Raw genomic sequence first — 20328 nt, 5'->3', positions numbered from 1 at the left:
AAGATCTTTTGGATTGAGCAAATGAGAACAAGATGTTCCTTAAAAGAATCAGAGTGTTGATGGGACGTGGGTCTATGGATATAATGTTAAAACCAAGGTTCAGTCTTCACAATGGGTCGGGGAAGTTTCTCCATGGCTAAAAGAAGCTCGTCAGGTCAGGTCAAATCTCAAAGCCATGCTGATAATTTACTTTAAAGGATTAGTTCATCATGAATTTGTGCCACAGAGACAAATTGATAATTGATGGTACTGTCAGAACGTCTTGCGATGCCTGTGAGAGAATGTGAGCAGGAAATGGTTTTGCAATGTGGCGAGACAGTTCATGGCTCTTGCATCATGATAACACACCCGCACATTCATCCCTGTTGGTGCATGACTATTGCACAAAAGACAAAACCACTGTGCTGCCTCATCCTCTGTACTGTCCAGATCTGGCTCTGCAAACTTTTTTTATTTCCAAAGTTGAAAGCCCCTTTAAAAGGACAGAGATTTATAACAATAGACAAGTTAATAGAAAAATTGTAGTTGGCACTTCACGTGATCCAGCAAGAGGTGTACCAAGACTGCTTCTGGAAGGGGAAATGGTGTTGGGAGTGGTGTATTAGTTGTGGAGGAGAGTATTTCGAAGGAGATCATACAAAATAAGTGAAAGGTAAGCAATGAAAAAATTTGTGGACAAAGTTCAGGCATTTTTTGAACAAGCCTCATATAAACTAAATTTTATTTGTCTCTGCAACTTTCATTAGTTTCAGAAAAGTATGGAAAAAATCTAGTTTTGTTGTCAAACCTTTATTATGATAAATCTAAAAACAAATATGGTGAGACTTACCAAACAAAAGCGCTGGCAGGTCGATAGACACACAAACAAACACAAACATACACACAAAATTCAAGCTTTCGCAACAAACGGTTGCTTCATCAGGAAAGAGGGAAGGATTGGGAAAGACGAAAGGATGTGGGTTTTAAGGGAGAGGGTAAGGAGTCATTCCAATCCCGGGAGCGGAAAGACTTAGGGGGAAAAAAGGACAGGTATACACTCACACACACACGCATATCCATCTGCACATACACGGACACAAGCAGACATTTGTAAAGGCAAAGAGTTTGGGCAGAGATGTCAGTCAAGGCGGAAGTAAAGAGGCAAAGATGTTGTTGAAAGACAGGTGAGGTATGAGCGGCAGCAACTTGAAATTAGTGGAGGTTGAGGCCTGGCAGATAATGAGAAGAGAGGATATACTGAAGGGCAAGTTCCCATCTCCGGAGTTCTGACAGGTTGATGTTAGTGGGAAGTATCCGGATAACCCGGACGGTGTAACACTGTGCCAAGATGTGCTGGCCGTGCACCAAGGCATGTTTAGCCACAGGGTGATCCTCATTACCAACAAACACTGTCTGCCTGTGTCCATTCATGCAAATGGACAGTTTGTTGCTGGTCATTCCCACATAGAAAGCTTCACAGTGTAGGCAGGTCAGTTGGTAAATCACATGGGTGCTTTCACACGTGGCTCTGCCTTTGATCGTGTACACCTTCCGGGTTACAGGACTGGAGTAGGTGGTGGTGGGAGGGTGCATGGGACAGGTTTTACACCGGGGGCGGTTACAAGGGTAGGAGCCAGAGGGTAGGGAAGGTGGTTTGGGGATTTCATAGGGATGAACTAAGAGGTTACGAAGGTTAGGTGGACGGCGGAAAGACACTCTTGGTGGAGTGGGGAGGATTTCATGAAGGATGGAACTCATTTCAGGGCAGGATTTGAGGAAGTCGTATCCCTGCTGGAGAGCCACATTCAGAGTCTGATCCAGTCCCAGAAAGTATCCTGTCACAAGTGGGGCACTTTTGTGGTTCTTCTGTGGGAGGTTCTGGGTTTGAGGGGCTGAGGAAGTGGCTCTGGTTATTTGCTTCTGTACCAGGTCGGGAGGGTAGTTGCAGGATGCGAAAGCTGTTTTCAGGTTGTTGGTGTAATGGTTCAGGGATACCAGACTAGAGCAGATTCGTTTGCCACGAAGACCTAGGCTGTAGGGAAGGGACCGTTTGATGTGGAATGGGTGGCAGCTGTCATAATGAAGGTACTGTTGCTTGTTGGTGGGTTTGATGTGGACGGTCGTGTGAAGCTGGCCATTGGACAGATGGAGGTCAACGTCAAGGAAAGTGACATGGGATTTGGAGTAGGACCAGGTGAATCTGATGGAACCAAAGGAGTTGAGGTTGGAGAGGAAATTCTGGAGTTGTTCTTCACTGTGAGTCCAGATCATGAAGATGTCATCAATAAATCTGTACCAAACTTTGGGTTGGCAGGCCTGGGTAACCAAGAAAGCTTCCTCTAAGCGACCCATGAATAGGTTGGCGTATGAGGGGCCCATCCTGGTATCCATGGCTGTTCCCTTTAATTGTTGGTATGTCTGACCTTCAAAAGTGAAGAAGTTGTGGGTCAGGATGAAGCTGGCTAAGGTAATGAGGAAAGAAGTTTCAGGTAGGGTGGCAGGTGATTGGCGTGAAAGGAAGTGCTCCATCGCAGCGAGGCCCTGGACGTGTGGAATATTTGTGTATAAGGAAGTGGCATCAATGGTTACAAGGATGGTTTCTGGGGGTAACAGACTCGGTAAGGATTCCAGGCGTTCAAGAAAGTGGTTGCTGTCTTTGATGAAGGATGGGAGACTGCATGTAATGGGTTGAAGGTGTTGATCTACGTAGGCAGAGATACGTTCTGTGGGGGCTTGGTAACCAGCTACAATGGGGCGGCCGGGATGATTGGGTTTGTGAATTTTAGGAAGAAGGTAGAAGGTAGGGGTGCGGGGTGTTGGTGGGGTCAGGAGGTTGATGGAGTCAGGTGAAAGGTTTTGTAGGGGGCCTAAGGTTCTGAGGATTCCTCGAAGCTCTGCCTGGACATCAGGAATGGGATTACCTTGACAAACTTTGTATGTGGTGTTGTCTGAAAGCTGACGCAGTCCCTCAGTCACATATTCTCGACGATCAAGTACCACGGTCGTGGAACCCTTGTCCGCCGGAAGTATGACAATGGAACGGTCACCCTTCAGATCACGGATAGCTTGGGCTTCAGCAGTGATGATGTTGGGAGTAGGATTAAGGTTTTTTAAGAAGGATTGAGAGGCAAGGCTGGAAGTCAGAAATTCCTGGAAGGTTTGGGGAGGGTGATTTTGAGGAAGAGGAGGTGGTTCCCGCAGTGACGGAGGACGGAACTGTTCCAGGCAGGGTTCAATTTGGATAGTGTCTTGGGGAGTTGGATCATTAGGAGTAGGATTAGGATCATTTTTCTTCATGGCAAAGTGATATTTCCAGCAGAGAGTATGAGTGTAGGACAGTAAATCTTTGACGAGGGCTGTTCGGTTGAATCTGGGTGTGGGGCTGGAAATATCACTTTGCCATGAAGAAAAATGATCCTAATCCTACTCCTAATGATCCAACTCCCCAAGATACTATCCAAATTGAACCCTGCCTGGAACAGTTCCGTCCTCCGTCACAGCGGGACCCACCTCTTCTTCCTCAAAATCACCCTCTCCAAACCTTCCAGGAATTTCTGACTTCCAGCCTTGCCTCTCAATCCTTCTTAAAAAACCTTAATCCTACTCCCAACATCACCACTGCTGAAGCCCAAGCTATCCGTGATCTGAAGGCTGACCGTTCCATTGTCATACTTCCGGCGGACAAGGGTTCCACGACCATGGTACTTGATCGTCGGGAGTATGTGACTGAGGGACTGCGTCAGCTTTCAGACAACACCACATACAAAGTTTGCCAAGGTAATCCCATTCCTGATGTCCAGGCGGAGCTTCAAGGAATCCTCAGGATCTTAGGCCCCCTACAAAACCTTTCACCTGACTCCATCAACCTCCTGACCCCACCAACACCCCGCACCCCTACCTTCTACCTTCTTCCTAAAATTCACAAACCCAATCATCCCGGCCGCCCCATTGTAGCTGGTTACCAAGCCCCCACAGAACGTATCTCTGCCTATGTCGATCAACACCTTCAACCCATTACATGCAGTCTCCCATCCTTCATCAAAGACAGCAACCACTTTCTTGAACACCTGGAATCCTTACCGAGTCTGTTACCCCCAGAAACCATCCTTGTAACCATTGATGCCACTTTCTTATACACAAATATTCCGCACGGCCAGGGCCTCGCTGCGATGGAGCACTTCCTTTCATGCCAATCACCTGCCACCCTACCTGAAACCTCTTTCCTCATTACCTTAGCCAGCTTCATCCTGACCCACAACTTCTTCACTTTTGAAGGCCAGACATACCAACAATTAAAGGGAACAGCCATGGGTACCAGGATGGCCCCCTCATACGCCAACCTATTCATGGGTCGCTTAGAGGAAGCCTTCTTGGTTACCCAGGCCTGCCAACCCAAAGTTTGGTACAGATTTATTGATGACATCTTTATGATCTGGACTCACAGTGAAGAACAACTCCAGAATTTCCTCTCCAACCTCAACTCCTTTGGTTCCATCAGATTCACCTGGTCCTACTCCAAATCCCATGCCACTTTCCTTGACGTTGACCTCCATCTGTCCAATGGCCAGCTTCACACGACCGTCCACATCAAACCCACCAACAAGCAACAGTACCTCCATTATGACAGCTGCCACCCATTCCACATCAAACGGTCCCTTCCCTACAGCCTAGGTCTACGTGGCAAACGAATCTGCTCCAGTCCGGAATCCCTGAACCATTACACCAACAACCTGAAAACAGCTTCGCATCCCGCAACTACCCTCCCGACCTGGTACAGAAGCAAATAACCAGAGCCACTTCCTCATCCCCTCAAACCCAGAACCTCCCACAGAAGAACCACAAAAGTGCCCCACTTGTGACAGGATACTTTCTGGGACTGGATCAGACTCTGAATGTGGCTCTCCAGCAGGGATACGACTTCCTCAAATCCTGCCCTGAAATGAGATCCATCCTTCACGAAATCCTTCCCACTCCACCAAGAGTGTCTTTCCGCCGTCCACCTAACCTTCGTAACCTCTTAGTTCATCCCTATGAAATCCCCAAACCACCTTCCCTACCCTCTGGCTCCTACCCTTGTAACCGCCCCCGGTGTAAAACCTGTCCCATGCACCCTCCCACCACCACCTACTCCAGTCCTGTAACCCGGAAGGTGTACACGATCAAAGGCAGAGCCACGTGTGAAAGCACCCATGTGATTTACCAACTGACCTGCCTACACTGTGAAGCTTTCTATGTGGGAATGACCAGCAACAAACTGTCCATTTGCATGAATGGACACAGGCAGACAGTGTTTGTTGGTAATGAGGATCACCCTGTGGCTAAACATGCCTTGGTGCGCGGCCAGCACATCTTGGCACAGTGTTACACCGTCCGGGTTATCCGGATACTTCCCACTAACATCAACCTGTCAGAACTCCGGAGATGGGAACTTGTCCTTCAGTATATCCTCTCTTCTCGTTATCTGCCAGGCCTCAACCTCCACTAATTTCAAGTTGCCGCCGCTCATACCTCACCTGTCTTTCAACAACATCTTTGCCTCTTTACTTCCGCCTTGACTGACATCTCTGCCCAAACTCTTTGCCTTTACAAACGTCTGCTTGTGCCTGTGTATGTGCGGATGGATATGCTTGTGTGTGTGAGTGTATACCTGTCCTTTTTTTCCCCCTAACTCTTTCCGCTCCCGGGATTGGAATGACTCCTTACCCTCTCCCTTAAAACCCACATCCTTTCGTCTTTCCCTCTCCTTCCCTCTTTCCTGATGAAGCAGCCGTTTGTTGCGAAAGCTTGAATTTTGTGTGTATGTTTGTGTTTGTTTGTGTGTCTATCGACCTGCCAGCACTTTTGTTTGGTAAGTCTCATCATCTTTGTTTTTAGATATATTTTTCCCACGTGGAATGTTTCCCTCTATTATATTCATATCATTAATTTGAACCCAACAATTACCTTTATTATGATAACATGAACATAGAGTTCTCTTCTTATTCTACCTTCTAGTGAGTACAAAGGTTTATGTTTAGCCACCATTGCTTAAATAAAAACATACATTTAGTACTTAAAACCTGTTGGTTACTTCTATTCCCACTCATTGTATTTTGATAAAGTAAATGTTAAATGCTTGTTGTATAGAATAACATCTATGGGGTGTCTGTGAGGTGTCACAGAAAATGTAATAACTTTATACATTGTATTGAATAGCCAACTGGAGAAAATCAGGCAGGCCACGTGTTTTTAGCAAGGAGTTCAAGTTTCTTCTCATGCCCAAATTATCCACTTCTTTGGGCTGTGCAAGGTATTGTTACTTTGTACCCTCACAATTTTGACACTAGAAACATTATATCTATTGTGAAATTTAAAACTTTCTGGTGTACAGATTGTTTCATAAAATTTTGAGTGAACTGCTGGATGTTTGCAACTTGCTGCCATGATATTTTGGCACAGAGACTTATGGCCATCTTCAGGTGAAAACAGACAGAAATGTGCTGAGCTTCTGTATTTAAGACTCAGGCAGCACATGTGTGGTATATCCAGTTGGTGTTGCACAAATGATGCATAGGCATATGCATTTCTGCTGCAAGTCCATGCGCTGTGGTGTGTGCCATCTGTGGTGAGAGTTTGCATGGTGAAGAAGATAGGTTAGCAATGGTGCACTTCAACTGCTGTCTGCGCTTGGTACATTTTCACCATGTCGGATCTGTCAGTTACCTGTTATAAATCTTGCTGGTGAACAGCCACCTTCAGAAATTGTTCTGGTGGTCCAGCTACTCCATCGCATTGCTGTGTACAAACTTCCTTTTCTTCTGGGCTTCGCTCCTTGCTGGTTGATGCTGAAATTTTAGAGCATGATGACTGCTTTGAGCTACTAAATAAACCCCAAACCCTCATTTCCTTTTCTCTATATGTAAAATTTTTGAGTCACATAATGACACATCCCAGTGAAAGTAACTCAAGATACTTTAATGAAACATTAACACATCCTTATACGTAACATCTGACTCTTAGGCCATACATCAAAGTTATTTATAATATAAAAGAGATTAATTTGTTTTGGGTCCCCACTGACAATCTCGGCAGCCATCTTACTCTGAGTAGTCCACGACACCAAGTGCCAATGCATACTTACAGCCTCGGACAGCAAGTGAACACTGTGCATCACTGCCACTGCCCTTGTTACTGTGCTTGCACCGTCTGTACAGACACAGCCAGAGATACACAGTATTTGCTCCTTTCTTATACACAACTTAACAAATATCTACTACCACAATCATCTTAAGCTGGTGTGGTAGTGGGCCAGGGTATTTGATGAAACATGCTGTTGCATTACACACCCCACAATCAAGCTAAAGATGTGCATAATTGCTTTTCATATGCATCAATACTTTCATTTCCTCAACAGGTACATCATTTATATATATCGTTAGTGACTATTACTCCAGCTCATGTTTAACAAAATTTGTAGAAAATGCTTTGTTCATATAATTGTTGTGTTATATTTAAACTTTATACTGTGTCACACCTTTTTTTACAGTGCATATACCCTTATTTCTTTTAAAATACTTATGACTTTTTTCTGTTGTTGGGTATTGTTTGTTTCCTTAGTCTGTTTCTCAATAAAGAGATCAGTTTGCATTAACTTATTTAACATTTAACTCATTTACTTCTCAGTCCACCTATACAAATTTTTATTATGTTTGCCTTTTCTAGAGGGGTCTTATGCTGACGGTACATCGTTCCTTATGAGTACACATCAAAATTTCAAATACCTTTATGTTAATATGCATGGAGATTTTAAAGGTCCCCTTACATTGTGATTAGGAAAAACATCTATCTAAACTAGTTAAGAAACCTCTTCCTTGACATGATCATTTGCCACTGTAACTGTGTAAATTGTTTAATAAAATAACTGCTCATTGCCTTCTGTGGGTAGATACTGCACAACCTCATGTGAAAATGCCCCATTTAAATTCTCTACAAATATATACTACCACCATTCCCTGAACCACAGCATACCTCAGTCTCTCATGTATCTGTCCATCTGTCTCCCATTTCCACCTTCTCCTAATCTGAGTACACTTCTCCTTATATTACAAACCAGTCACACAGCATCTATCAGCTTATTTTCTACTTCTCTCCTTACATCAGTTTGAAGAGATTTCTTCACTTAATATTTGACTGTACTGAGATGTCAACCTGTGTTACTCTTCAGCTTATAGCTTAACATTTCTTTATACTCTAATTACTTCCATTTAGCAAATCCTCATACTTATAATATTTTATACAATAATTCCCAGGCCTATCAGTTTACTTAAAGTTGAAAGCTTCATATCCACTTTTGCATTACCTACCACGGCTCATGCACTTACGTTCAGCCAGACTTTGTGCCTTATTTCTTAATATTTTCCTCACTTTTCACTATTTTATGCATGTAATTAACTCGGCAACATTACTCATTAGTACCTGTGAGATAATTTTATCTTGAGTTCTTAACTAATCTATATTCATAGACAAATTTATATCAGTACTTACATTACACCAATTTGCTGGTATTCATATCCGTACATACTTGTAATATGTTGTCATGCATCAATAATATCCAGTTTTCCTGGTTATGAATTCGATTTGCCCTTGGCACACTCTTATCTTTAAGAAATCAATCTTGTTTTATTATGCCCATGCATCTGCTGTTTGAACAAGTGTAGTGCGTCTTCTTCAATGCAGCTGTTGCTTCATGCATGGCTATCACCACCAAAAATTTTTGATACCCGGGAACATCTCTACACTTGAATATTTGTTGTATTGTCATCATCTCATGTCTCATGCGTGCAGATCAATCTCATCAATCCTGTGAAAACAGGTTGAAACTAAGCAGAAATAAGAAGAAAAGATATAACTGGACCTCTGTGGTGTGCGTACTGTAAGACCTTCGGTACACACACCATCAGATTATTTGACTTGTCGCTCTAACGAAATAGGCGAGTGTCAGCAATATGTCTCGTGGTCTTATCGTGGCATGTTTATCTTCTGCCGTTAAGTCAGACAATAGAAATGCCACTTGCACGCTTAGAGTAGCAGAGTGACGGTGACCAACTTTAAACAGAACTTGATTAATTTTCACACCCATTTATTAAAATAATAAACATTACTGAACTTGATTCTGGATGCTATTTACAATTGACAATCTGAAGTTCCTTTGGTCTTGGTACGTTAATCTTATTCTCACATATCTCTGATTCTTGACAAAGTGTCTATACATTTCTCTTCATGGATATGTACAGGAATATGATAATCTTATTAGGCGCAGACTGAAACTTGACTACAGACTAATGCAGACTGATGCAGACTAATGCAGACTGATGCAGACTAATGCAGACTGACTAATCGGAGGTCTGTACACTCGTTATATTACCTCAAGCGTTCAGGTATCACTGCCCGAGTGTGATCCGTGAGGAGAAAAGGTTCTACGTTAGCAGCGATCTCATTGGCTGCATTACATATTCATACGCGGATCGGCGGAAGCAGAATTTGGTCCGTCTTTATGGCAGCGCCATCTCGTAGAGCGGAGACAGACGAGCGCTGCACCTGCGCTGTTGTGCTTAGCGGGGTGTGCTCTAGTGGGAAAGTTGTGTATGCGCTGACTATGCGGAACTATGTACACAACAACCTCCTAAAGGAGATTAAAGAAAGGAAATTAAGCATGGATTTCTTAAAATCTAAGAAGAAAAGAGATATCAAAGACAGTTCCCATGTCTTGGATACCAATAAAATATCATCTACATAAATTGAAAGTTCTTGCAATAATTCTTTCCCAAGAGCTTGATCAAGGGCTCTAATAAATACTGAAACAGAACTATTCAATGAGAAAGGTAATATCCTAAATTGATAAAATTTTCCATTGTATAAAAGCACTGTATTTATGTATATAGTTTAGAGTCCTCATTTAATTTTACCTGCCAATAGCCAACCATCAAGTCCATCAAGCTAAACTATCTTGCTGTTCAAATCATTTCAATAATTCATCGATACCAACAGGTCTATCACATTCCATTTCTGTGTGCCCATTTTGTGTGCTTGCATCCAACACAAGGTGAATCCTGCCTGCAGCCTTCTTAACCACTAGTAATGAATTGTTATAGACATTTAATTAATTCTACTCTCTCATTCATGTTCAAAATTTCACTGTGTACTGATTTAAAATTTTCATTCATGTCTTTAAATTTTTTGTTAAACTCATGACAAGCTACTGTATGTACCTCTGATGGCAGATTTTCCACTAATACAGAGTGTTTCAAAAGGAATGACCTGATTTCAAAACTCCATATTTATTGATGAGAACATACCTCAAACAAATGGATGAATTGCAAAATACTCACAAAATCTTAAAGTCTTAGCTTTAGCTGTGTGAACCCCCCCCCCCCCCCTCCAGCAGCACGAAAAACATCTAAATGACTTCGACTTCAACAAACAATGGAAAATCCAGGCTTGAATATGACAATATTATGAAAAGGATATATTGCTACTCACCATACAGTGTAGATGCTGAGTTGTAGATAGGTACAACAGAAAGCAACAGAAAGACTGTCAAACCACTCGTTTGACAATCCTTCTGTTGTGCCTATCCGCAACTCAGCATCTCTGCTGCATGGTGAGTAGCAATCTGTCATTTTCGTAATATTGTCATAGTCTATCCTGGATTTTCCATTGTCGATTTCCTCATAAACCTATTTGATTTATGGAGATTTCCCATTGTACACTAAAGAAAATATGTTCTACACATGCAATGCACTGCTGAATTCATCTTCAGTCATGAATTCAATGTATGACTTTCAGCTCACAATCTTCTTCAGCAAAAAACTGAGAAATTATCTATTCCACTGCAGTTTGTGGCTAATAATTTATTGTGATTCAACTTTAACTTCACTTCTCAAATTACATTCCAAGGAAAATATTCTTTTCCATATTCAAACAGCAAGGTTAGTCAGAATTAATCCTAAAACACTTTGGATGACTTTGGACATCCAGCAGCATTCCATAAGTATCTTAGGAGATTTTAATTAAAATTCTGGTGATAATAATCATTAGGAACCAGTGAGTTCTTGCATCATTCACTCTACAATGAATTGTGTCATTGTATCAAGGAGACATGCTTATCTGATGGTGTTAGCAGTGTAAGAAAGGCATTGAAGATTTAGAGCTTTTGTTGGCTGCATTCTCATTGTTGGCTGCTTATGTAGAGTTTTTGCACCATATTAGCAGGAGGAGGGGGAGACATATTGGCACTGCAGAGACAGTTGAATGGGGCTGAGACTGTAGTATAAGTGCTGTAAAGCACTTAGCAGGCCATCTGTGGCAGCTAACTAAAAATATATGTGCATTGTAGCCTGTGTGCTGGGCCACTGTGATTTCGTGGAGAGGAGTATCTGTTCCCTTGTTGAAGCAGCCAGACCTTTTTTGCATCCTGAAACAAATTTCATGATAACTTTCAACATCTTGTAGGACCTGGGGGAATTTCCATCTCCTTTGGGCACATTATTTTGTGACACACAGCATACATTTATTATGGCAGTTGCAATTTCTTCTCAAACATCCATTGGGCGATGAAAAAGTCTCCCTTCTCCATGTACTTGCAAGAGTGTAAGGACGCATTAAATTTCAGATACACAAAATGCATCATCTCTGACAATGACACAAGGCATTGGTACTCCCTTGCTTGATATGGGGTTTCCTCCAATATTCATAAATTTTTACTGATGAGATTTTCATGCAAAATTGATTGCATAAAAATAGATGAGTCATCATCTTGTGGTGTTGCAGTTCTTCATATGTCTGTGCTTGCTATGAAAATAGGACAAGGAATTCTGCCTTACGTGAGACACCTTTTCAGTTTAGTTTTCCTGGACATATTTCAGCACTTTTTCTATCTTCAGTGGGTTGTTCTATTTTCTTACTTACATGAAGCTATTCTGTGTTTATGTTGGTAGCTGGTCTGCTACACAATCTACAGCTTGTCATGGCTTTGATGTTGTAGTGTTTCCTCGTATGTTATGGTGAGGTGAGACAGAAATCAGCATATTCACTGTAGTGGACTGTTAAGGCAGCCAGTCCACAGTGAAGTAGCCGAAAGGGCACGCATCAACTCACGCCGTCTGGCGTTAAGTCTGGAACAGGATTTGTAATGAATATGATAAAGAAAAGAACGTAGCTACTAGAACACTTAACTTTTATATTGTCCTTTGGTATACAGCATTCTGGATGATACAAGTGAGACTCTATCTTGAGGTACATGTAATGGTACAAATGGTTAATGGCGCCTTGCTAGGTCGTAGCCATTAACTTAGCTGAAGGCTATTCTAACTGTCTCTCGGCAAATGAGAGAAAGGCTTCGTCAGTGTAGTTGTTAGCAACGTCGTCGTACAACTGGGGCGAGTGCTAGTCCGTCTCTCTAGACCTGCCGTGTGGTGGCGCTCGGTCTACGATCACACAGTGGCGACACGCGGGTCCGACATGTACTAATGGACCGCGGCCGATTTAAAGCTACCACCTAGCAAGTGTGGTGTCTAGCGGTGACACCACATTCACCTCACCAAAACACAAGAGAAAACATTACGACATCATAGCCATGACAAGTAGTAAGTAAGAAAATAAAGCAACTCACTAAAGATGGTAAGTTTCTATGGGACCAAACAACCCACTGAAGATACCACAAAAAAGTGCTGAAACATGTCTAGGTAAAGCAAAACTGAAAAGGTGTCTTGCATAAGGCAGAATTCCTCCTCCTATAGACAAATTACTATATTTTCCGTAGCTCCAACATTTCTTAAGTGAACTTATAATCCACAGTGCATAAATTACATAAAATGATGGAAAAATAATTTTTATAGTTATAGTAAAGTGTGTTTGTTATGAGGAAAAGCATAACATATTCTATGTACATCTCGCTCGGCTGATCATTCATGACTGACCGTCAGATGGGTGACTAAATTGGGTGTTAAGCATTGTGGCTGCCTAGTGCTTTATAGCCCTGGCACATTATAGGCCATCCACATATAAGCATTTTTATATTTCATTTAAATCTAGTAAATCTGTGCTCAACTTGAAGGATGGTTTCAGCATTGCAGCACTTTACTGGGCATAGTGGTGTGTTCTTGACTTCCTCACACCTCTGAAACTGAGTGAGGTGGTGTAGTGGTTACCACACGGGACTCTCATTGAGGAGGACAATGGTTCAAACCCATGTCCGGCCATCCAGATTTAGGTTTTCCATGATTTCCAGGCAAATGCTGGGATGGTTCCTTTGAATGGGCATGGCTGACTTCCTTCCCCATCCTTACCTAATCCAGTGGGACTGATGATCTTGCTGGTTGGTCCCCTGCTCCCAAATCAACCAACCAATTGACCAACACCTCTGAACAGACTTATACATCCAGTTAGAGGGGAGTCTATGTTTAAACATGTACTCCAAAATACACTCCTGGAAATGGAAAAAAGAACACATTGACACCGGTGTGTCAGACCCACCATACTTGCTCCGGACACTGCGAGAGGGCTGTACAAGCAATGATCACATGCACGGCACAGCGGACACACCAGGAACCGCGGTGTTGGCCGTCGAATGGCGCTAGCTGCGCAGCATTTGTGCACCGCCGCCGTCAGTGTCAGCCAGTTTGCCGTGGCATACGGAGCTCCATCGCAGTCTTTAACACTGGTAGCATGCCGCGACAGCGTGGACGTGAACCGTATGTGCAGTTGACGGACTTTGAGCGAGGGCGTATAGTGGGCATGCGGGAGGCCGGGTGGACGTACCGCCGAATTGCTCAACACGTGGGGCGTGAGGTCTCCACAGTACATCGATGTTGTCGCCAGTGGTCGGCGGAAGGTGCACGTGCCCGTCGACCTGGGACCGGACCGCAGCAACGCACGGATGCACGCCAAGACCGTAGGATCCTACGCAGTGCCGTAGGGGACCGCACCGCCACTTCCCAGCAAATGAGGGACACTGTTGCTCCTGGGGTATCGGCGAGGACCATTCGCAACTGTCTCCATGAAGCTGGGCTACGGTCCTGCACACCGTTAGGCCGTCTTCCGCTCACGCCCCAACATCGTGCAGCCCGCCTCCAGTGGTGTCGCGACAGGCGTGAATGGAGGGATGAATGGAGACGTGTCGTCTTCAGCGATGAGAGTCTCTTCTGCCTTGGTGCCAATGATGGTCGTATGCGTGTTTGGCGCCGTGCAGGTGAGCGTCACAATCAGGACTGCATACGACCGAGGCACACAGGGCCAACACCCGGCATCATGGTGTGGGGAGCGATCTCCTACACTGGCCGCACACCACTGGTGATCGTCGAGGGGACACTGAATAGTGCACGGTACATCCAAACCGTCATCGAACCCATCGTTCTACCATTCCTAGACCGTCAAGGGAACGTGCAGTTCCAACAGGACAATGCACGTCCGCATGTATCCCGTGCCACCCAACGTGCTCTAGAAGGTGTAAGTCAACTACCCTGGCCAGCAAGATCTCCGGATCTGTCCCCCATTGAGCATGTTTGGGACTGGATGAAGCGTCGTCTCACGCGGTCTGCACGTCCGGCACGAACGCTGGTCCAACTGAGGTGCCAGGTGGAAATGGCATGGCAAGCCGTTCCACAGGACTACATCCAGCATCTCTACGATCGTCTCCATGGGAGAATAGCAGCCTGCATTGCTGCGAAAGGTGGATATACACTGTACTAGTGCCGACATTGTGCATGCTCTGTTGCCTGTGTCTATGTGCCTGTGGTTCTGTCAGTGTGATCATGTGATGTATCTGACCCCAGGAATGTGTCAATAAAGTTTCCCCTTCCTGGGACAATGAATTCACGGTGTTCTTATTTCAATTTCCAGGAGTGTACATTGTAACTTGACTTGGCATTATTGTCATTATTGTAGGTGAAAGAATTGATAAGAACAGAGAAAATAATTGGATAGCTGGGGTTTGAAATATAAGCCTAAGTTTTGTAGTGTGGAACTTAACCACTGAACCACAAAGGTGCATTTCTAGACAAACCATTAATAAGTTTATTTATCAAACAGAAATTGCATTGAGCCAAGGGAACAAATACTAATTCTGTGCAAGAAGTAAACACAGAAAATATGGTGGCATTGTATGTTATTCATTATTTAATTTACAGATAAGTCACAGGTGAATAAATTTGTTTGAATGATTTTCTGTTCATATTATCAAATGCAAATGAGTCCTAGTTGCTCACTTACTCAGTTTACTCATGAAAGCCTATGGTGTAGCCAGATTTAAGATTTTTGGTAATTATAAACTAAGCTGATAATTATAATCTGTTGTCACACCCCTCAATGTAAATCCTTTTAATTTGCCCTGTTCAAAGAAAAGTCTAAATGTCAGTGCAATTTTAGCAGCTGACTGAAACTGAGCATTAATTTATCAAGTATTATTTCACAGAAATATATAGTTCCATAACTGAAACAATAATCTTCAATAACATTCAATATTTGGTTATCAGTTTAATTCTCATTATAGTGTGGTAATACTTGGTGAATCTCAGGTATACAAAACACACCTCCTCCAAAGAAAACATGGAAAATCAACCACTAAAAAGAAATTATAATTCTAAATGCATTTGAATGCTTGCCAGCTCCTTTAGGGCCACTATTTGTGTCAGAGCTGTATTGGTAGAGCCTGTGTTTCCTTACCCACACGGCAAGGCCACTTGGCTGTTAACTGTCAAGCGTTGCATGATACCGAGTGAGTGAAGTGCCAGCTGCATGATGCCACATGAGCATGCATAGCGAGTGATGTAGACAAACACTACTCCTGCGATTTTGCCATGCAGATGCAGTGGTCTACCATAGGCAGCAAGCAACCAACCATCTTTCTCAATCTCCATAGTACATTTTATGTTTTCATGCATAGAGTTCAAGTGTTAAAGGAGCTCTTGGAGAATGTCCAAATCATGAAGCCAAGCTACAAAAGTGTCATCAACATATACTGGAGGGATGTTTGCTCCCCAAAATCTTCCATAAAAGGATGGCCACCAGGGAAGACAAAGGATTCCCCATGGCGACATCATCCAATTGGTCAAAAAACATCATTGTTAAATAAAAAGTATGCTGAGGGTAGAGTGTGCTCGAACAACACTAATGTCAACCCCAAACCTACTGCTGATGAGATGTATTGAGTCCATCAGAGGCACATTTGTAAAAAGCAAAACTACATCAAAACTGACCAACAGATCATTGCTCTCCATTGATAGTGTGACATAGGTGACAACAAGGCTATAACAAGGCAGACTGCAAAGATTGACCCAATTTCACCATGGAGGGCGCACGCCACAGTGCACAGTCTTGGAGCAGAAATGCATTCACTCAAGCAGCACTTGCACAATACCAGCTCAATACACCATGCATTTGCCGGCAGGGTCTTAAATATGGGAGCTCAGTGCATTTTTGTGTGTATTCGCCTGACAATGGCCAGAAGACTGTGTGCCAAAATATTGTGGCAGCAAGTTGAAGAAATGCAGCAGTTCATCTGAAATTTTGGAGAACTTTAAATCTATTTCTGCACATCTCATCGGCTACTTAAAATTATCTTCAGAGTAAGTTGCAGACAGGTACGTTCAAACGACATGTACCACCTGATAATGTATTTAATACAAAAGGAATTTAATGGTGTGATTCCACCAAGAATTATTGCATTTTTATGTCCACCTTGTGAATAATAAAAATAAATATAGCAAGGACAGGCCATTACACACTGTAAATATGAAGTAACAGTGTGGGCAAAACATAAAAGAAAAGTGATTAATTGCTTATCTTTGGGAAACTTGTTGTTGTTCTGGATATGTAGATGTGCATACATACTTTTCATGTTGCAGCATAACTGGTGTAGATGGTAGTAGAAGTTGAAAAGGGTGGGAAGGCCGAAGAGGTGGAAGAGGGGAGACTTCAAAAGATTGCAAAGAGAGGTGATGGAGTAGACAGAAAGCAACAACATGGTGGATTCCAGCAATGAGTTATGTCCTCAGACAGGATACACATATGAAGGGAGATGTGCCAAGCAAGAAAGTTGGAGCCTGCCACGAAAATGCCCAGAGAACTGGAAAGGGAAGTACAGTGTGTAGCCTAAGAAAGATAAAATAGCAAGGAAAACAAATAGAAAGGACTGGGAAAAACTAGAAGTTTGAAAGGAAGAGAAGAAGGGACAGGCCAACACAAAGACTAGCAAGATTTAAGTCTAGGAACATTGCAGGGGAGTAGAATATGCTGGAAGAGCACTTATCTTATGAGCAGCTCAGAAGAGATTTTTCTGGGAGCAACCAATGTGACATGAGTTGCAAGGCAACAGATGAAGTTGAATGTGTTGTCACAGACAGTGTGTTCTGCATCTAGGTGAAGTAGACCATTAGCTTGTCTTCATTTCCAAAGCACCAAGTGAGGTGGTGCAGTGGTTAGCACACTGGACTCGCATTTGGGAGGATGACGGTTTAATCCCACATCTGGCCATCCTGATTTAGGTTTTCTGTGATTTCCCTAAATCACTCCAAGCAAATGCCAGGATGGTTCCTTTAAAAGGGCACAGCCGACTTCCTTCCCCGTCCTTCCCTAATCTGATGAGATCGATGATCTCACTGTCTGATCTCCTCCCTCAAAACAACCCAACCCCATATCCAAAGCTGAGTTGTCATCTGATCTGAAGTCAAGTGTGAAAGAGAGAGACTTGATCTTCAGTCCCTTATCTGTAATACAGATATTCAGTTGTGAAGTATTCCAGTACATCATCGTCTAGCTTTCAGATTATAAGGTTCCTAAAGCCAGTGTGAAAAGGAAACTGGATGTATCATACCCTAACCAGAGAAATTACCTCAGATTACTAATAAAAAAAAGTAAAAAAATTAGAAACAACACTACATCAACATGATTTTATTATGATGACAACATTTTTCTCCTTTCTATTCTCTCTCTCTCTCTCTCTCTCTCTCTCTCCCTCTCCCTCCCTCCCTCTCTCTCTCTCTCTCTCTCTCTCTCTCTCTCTCTCTCTCTCCCCCCCGCCCCTCTCCCTCTTTTCCCCTCTCCCTCCCCTCCCTCCCTCTCTCTCCCTCCCTCCCTCCTCCACCTCCTCTTCGTATTTTTATTACTTCTCTCATCATCATCATAATCATCATCATCATCATTATTGTTATTAGTATTAGTATTAGTTTTTTCTGTAATATTAGGTGGACGGTAGTTTTAATGGGTAGCTGTAATTGAAAAGTTAACAATAGTAAGGTTATAGCTAGTTCTTAGAGGGAACAAGTGTATGAAATCCACACTGTCAGAGTTAGGTTATAGCTAGTTCTTCAAAGAAACAGTTGTATAGGAACCCACACTGCTGGGACAGTTGTCCTCCAGCAGGTAACTTGGCCACTAGCATGTTAGGAAACAACAACCAAAATGTGTGTGTGTTTTTTAATAACGTGTTTCAAAATGTGTAAAAAATGGTCAATTTATTTAGCTAGGTAAAAGAAGGTTAAAGATCATCAATCAATACAAGGGACATAAATGTCATGGAGATGAGTGTTGTAAGCACAGAGGAGAATATTAAAGTGCCTGTGTGAGCCTCCTATGTATTGGCATTGCAGCTGTTACGTGTAATATACACTCCTGGAAATGGAAAAAAGAACACATTGACACCGGTGTGTCAGACCCACCATACTTGCTCCGGACACTGCGAGAGGGCTGTACAAGCAATGATCACACGCACGGCACGGCGGACACACTAGGAACCGCGGTGTTGGCCGTCGAATGGCGCTAGCTGCGCAGCATTTGTGCACCGCAGCCGTCAGTGTCAGCCAGTTTGCCGTGGCATACGGAGCTCCATCGCAGTCTTTAACACTGGTAGCATGCCGCGACAGCGTGGACGTGAACCATATGTGCAGTTGACGGACTTTGAGCGAGGGCATATAGTGGGCTTGCGGGAGGCCGGGTGGACGTACCGCCGAATTGCTCAACACGTGGGGCGTGAGGTCTCCACAGTACATCGATGTTGTCGCCAGTGGTCGGCGGAAGGTGCACGTGCCCGTCGACCTGGGACCGGACCACAGCGACGCACGGATGCACGCCAAGACCGTAGGATCCTACGCAGTGCCGTAGGGGACCGCACCGCCACTTCCCAGCAAATTAGGGACACTGTTGCTCCTGGGGTATCGGCGAGGACCATTCACAACCGTCTCCATGAAGCTGGGCTACGGTCCCGCACACCGTTAGGCTGTCTTCCGCTCACGCCCCAACATCGTGCAGCCCGCCTCCAGTGGTGTCGCGACAGGCGTGAATGGAGGGACGAATGGAGACGTGTCATCTTCAGCGATGAGAGTTGCTTCTGCCTTGGTGCCAATGATGGTCGTATGCGTGTTTGTCGCCGTGCAGGTGAGCGCCACAATCAGGACTGCATACGACCGAGGCACACAGGGCCAACACCCGGCATCATGGTGTGGGGAGCGATCTCCTACACTGGCCGTACACCACTGGTGATCGTCGAGGGGACACTGAATAGTGCACGGTACATCCAAACCGTCATCGAACCCATCGTTCTACCATTCCTAGACCGGCAAGGGAACTTGCTGTTCCAACAGGACAATGCACGTCCGCATGTATCCCGTGCCACCCAACGTGCTCTAGGAGGTGTAAGTCAACTAACCTGGCGAGCAAGATCTCCGGATCTGTCCCCCATTGAGCATGTTTGGGACTGGATGAAGCGTCGTCTCACGCGGTCTGCACGTCCAGCACGAACGCTGGTCCAACTGAGGCGCCAGGTGGAAATGGCATGGCAAGCCGTTCCACAGGACTACATCCAGCATCTCTACGATCGTCTCCATGGGAGAATAGCAGCCTGCATTGCTGTGAAAGGTGGATATACACTGTACTAGTGCCGACATTGTGCATGCTCTGTTGCCTGTGTCTATGTGCCTGTGGTTCTGTCAGTGTGATCATGTGATGTATCTGACCCCAGGAATGTGTCAATAAAGTTTCCCCTTCCTGGGACAATGAATTCACGGTGTTCTTATTTCAATTTCCAGGAGTGTATATTGGAGCTCTGTGTTTGAAAGCAGGTGCTGTGCAAGGATGCTTTAGGTGAACACCTAAACTGTTTTGGTTGGCAGGAGAGCCAACACCGTGTTACTAGAGGAGGCCGAAAGGCACGCGTTTTAGCTCACGCAGGCTGGCGTGAGGTCTGGAACAGGATAAGGAAATTAGAATTTAGAAAAACGGACGTAGCTGGTGGAATACTTAACTTTAATCCGTTAATGAAGAATGTCGGTCTTGCCGGTACATGATTCACACTATCAGTGGTAACTGATAATGGCGCCT

At 44.0% G+C, this 20328-nt stretch overlaps 1 protein-coding gene across 1 annotated transcript in view; it reads left to right on the top strand.

Moving 5' to 3' along the window:
• The window catches only part of LOC126236055 (protein O-mannosyl-transferase TMTC4-like), a 133575-nt gene that overhangs the window by 56298 nt on the left and 56949 nt on the right, over positions 1-20328 (top strand). The window lies entirely within an intron of this gene.

This window comes from Schistocerca nitens, chromosome 2 (assembly GCF_023898315.1).
Source record: "Schistocerca nitens isolate TAMUIC-IGC-003100 chromosome 2, iqSchNite1.1, whole genome shotgun sequence".
NCBI classification, from domain to species: domain Eukaryota; kingdom Metazoa; phylum Arthropoda; class Insecta; order Orthoptera; family Acrididae; genus Schistocerca; species Schistocerca nitens.
The sequence above is the reverse complement of the archived record's forward strand: the minus strand, read 5'-3'. Positions and strand labels throughout refer to the sequence as shown.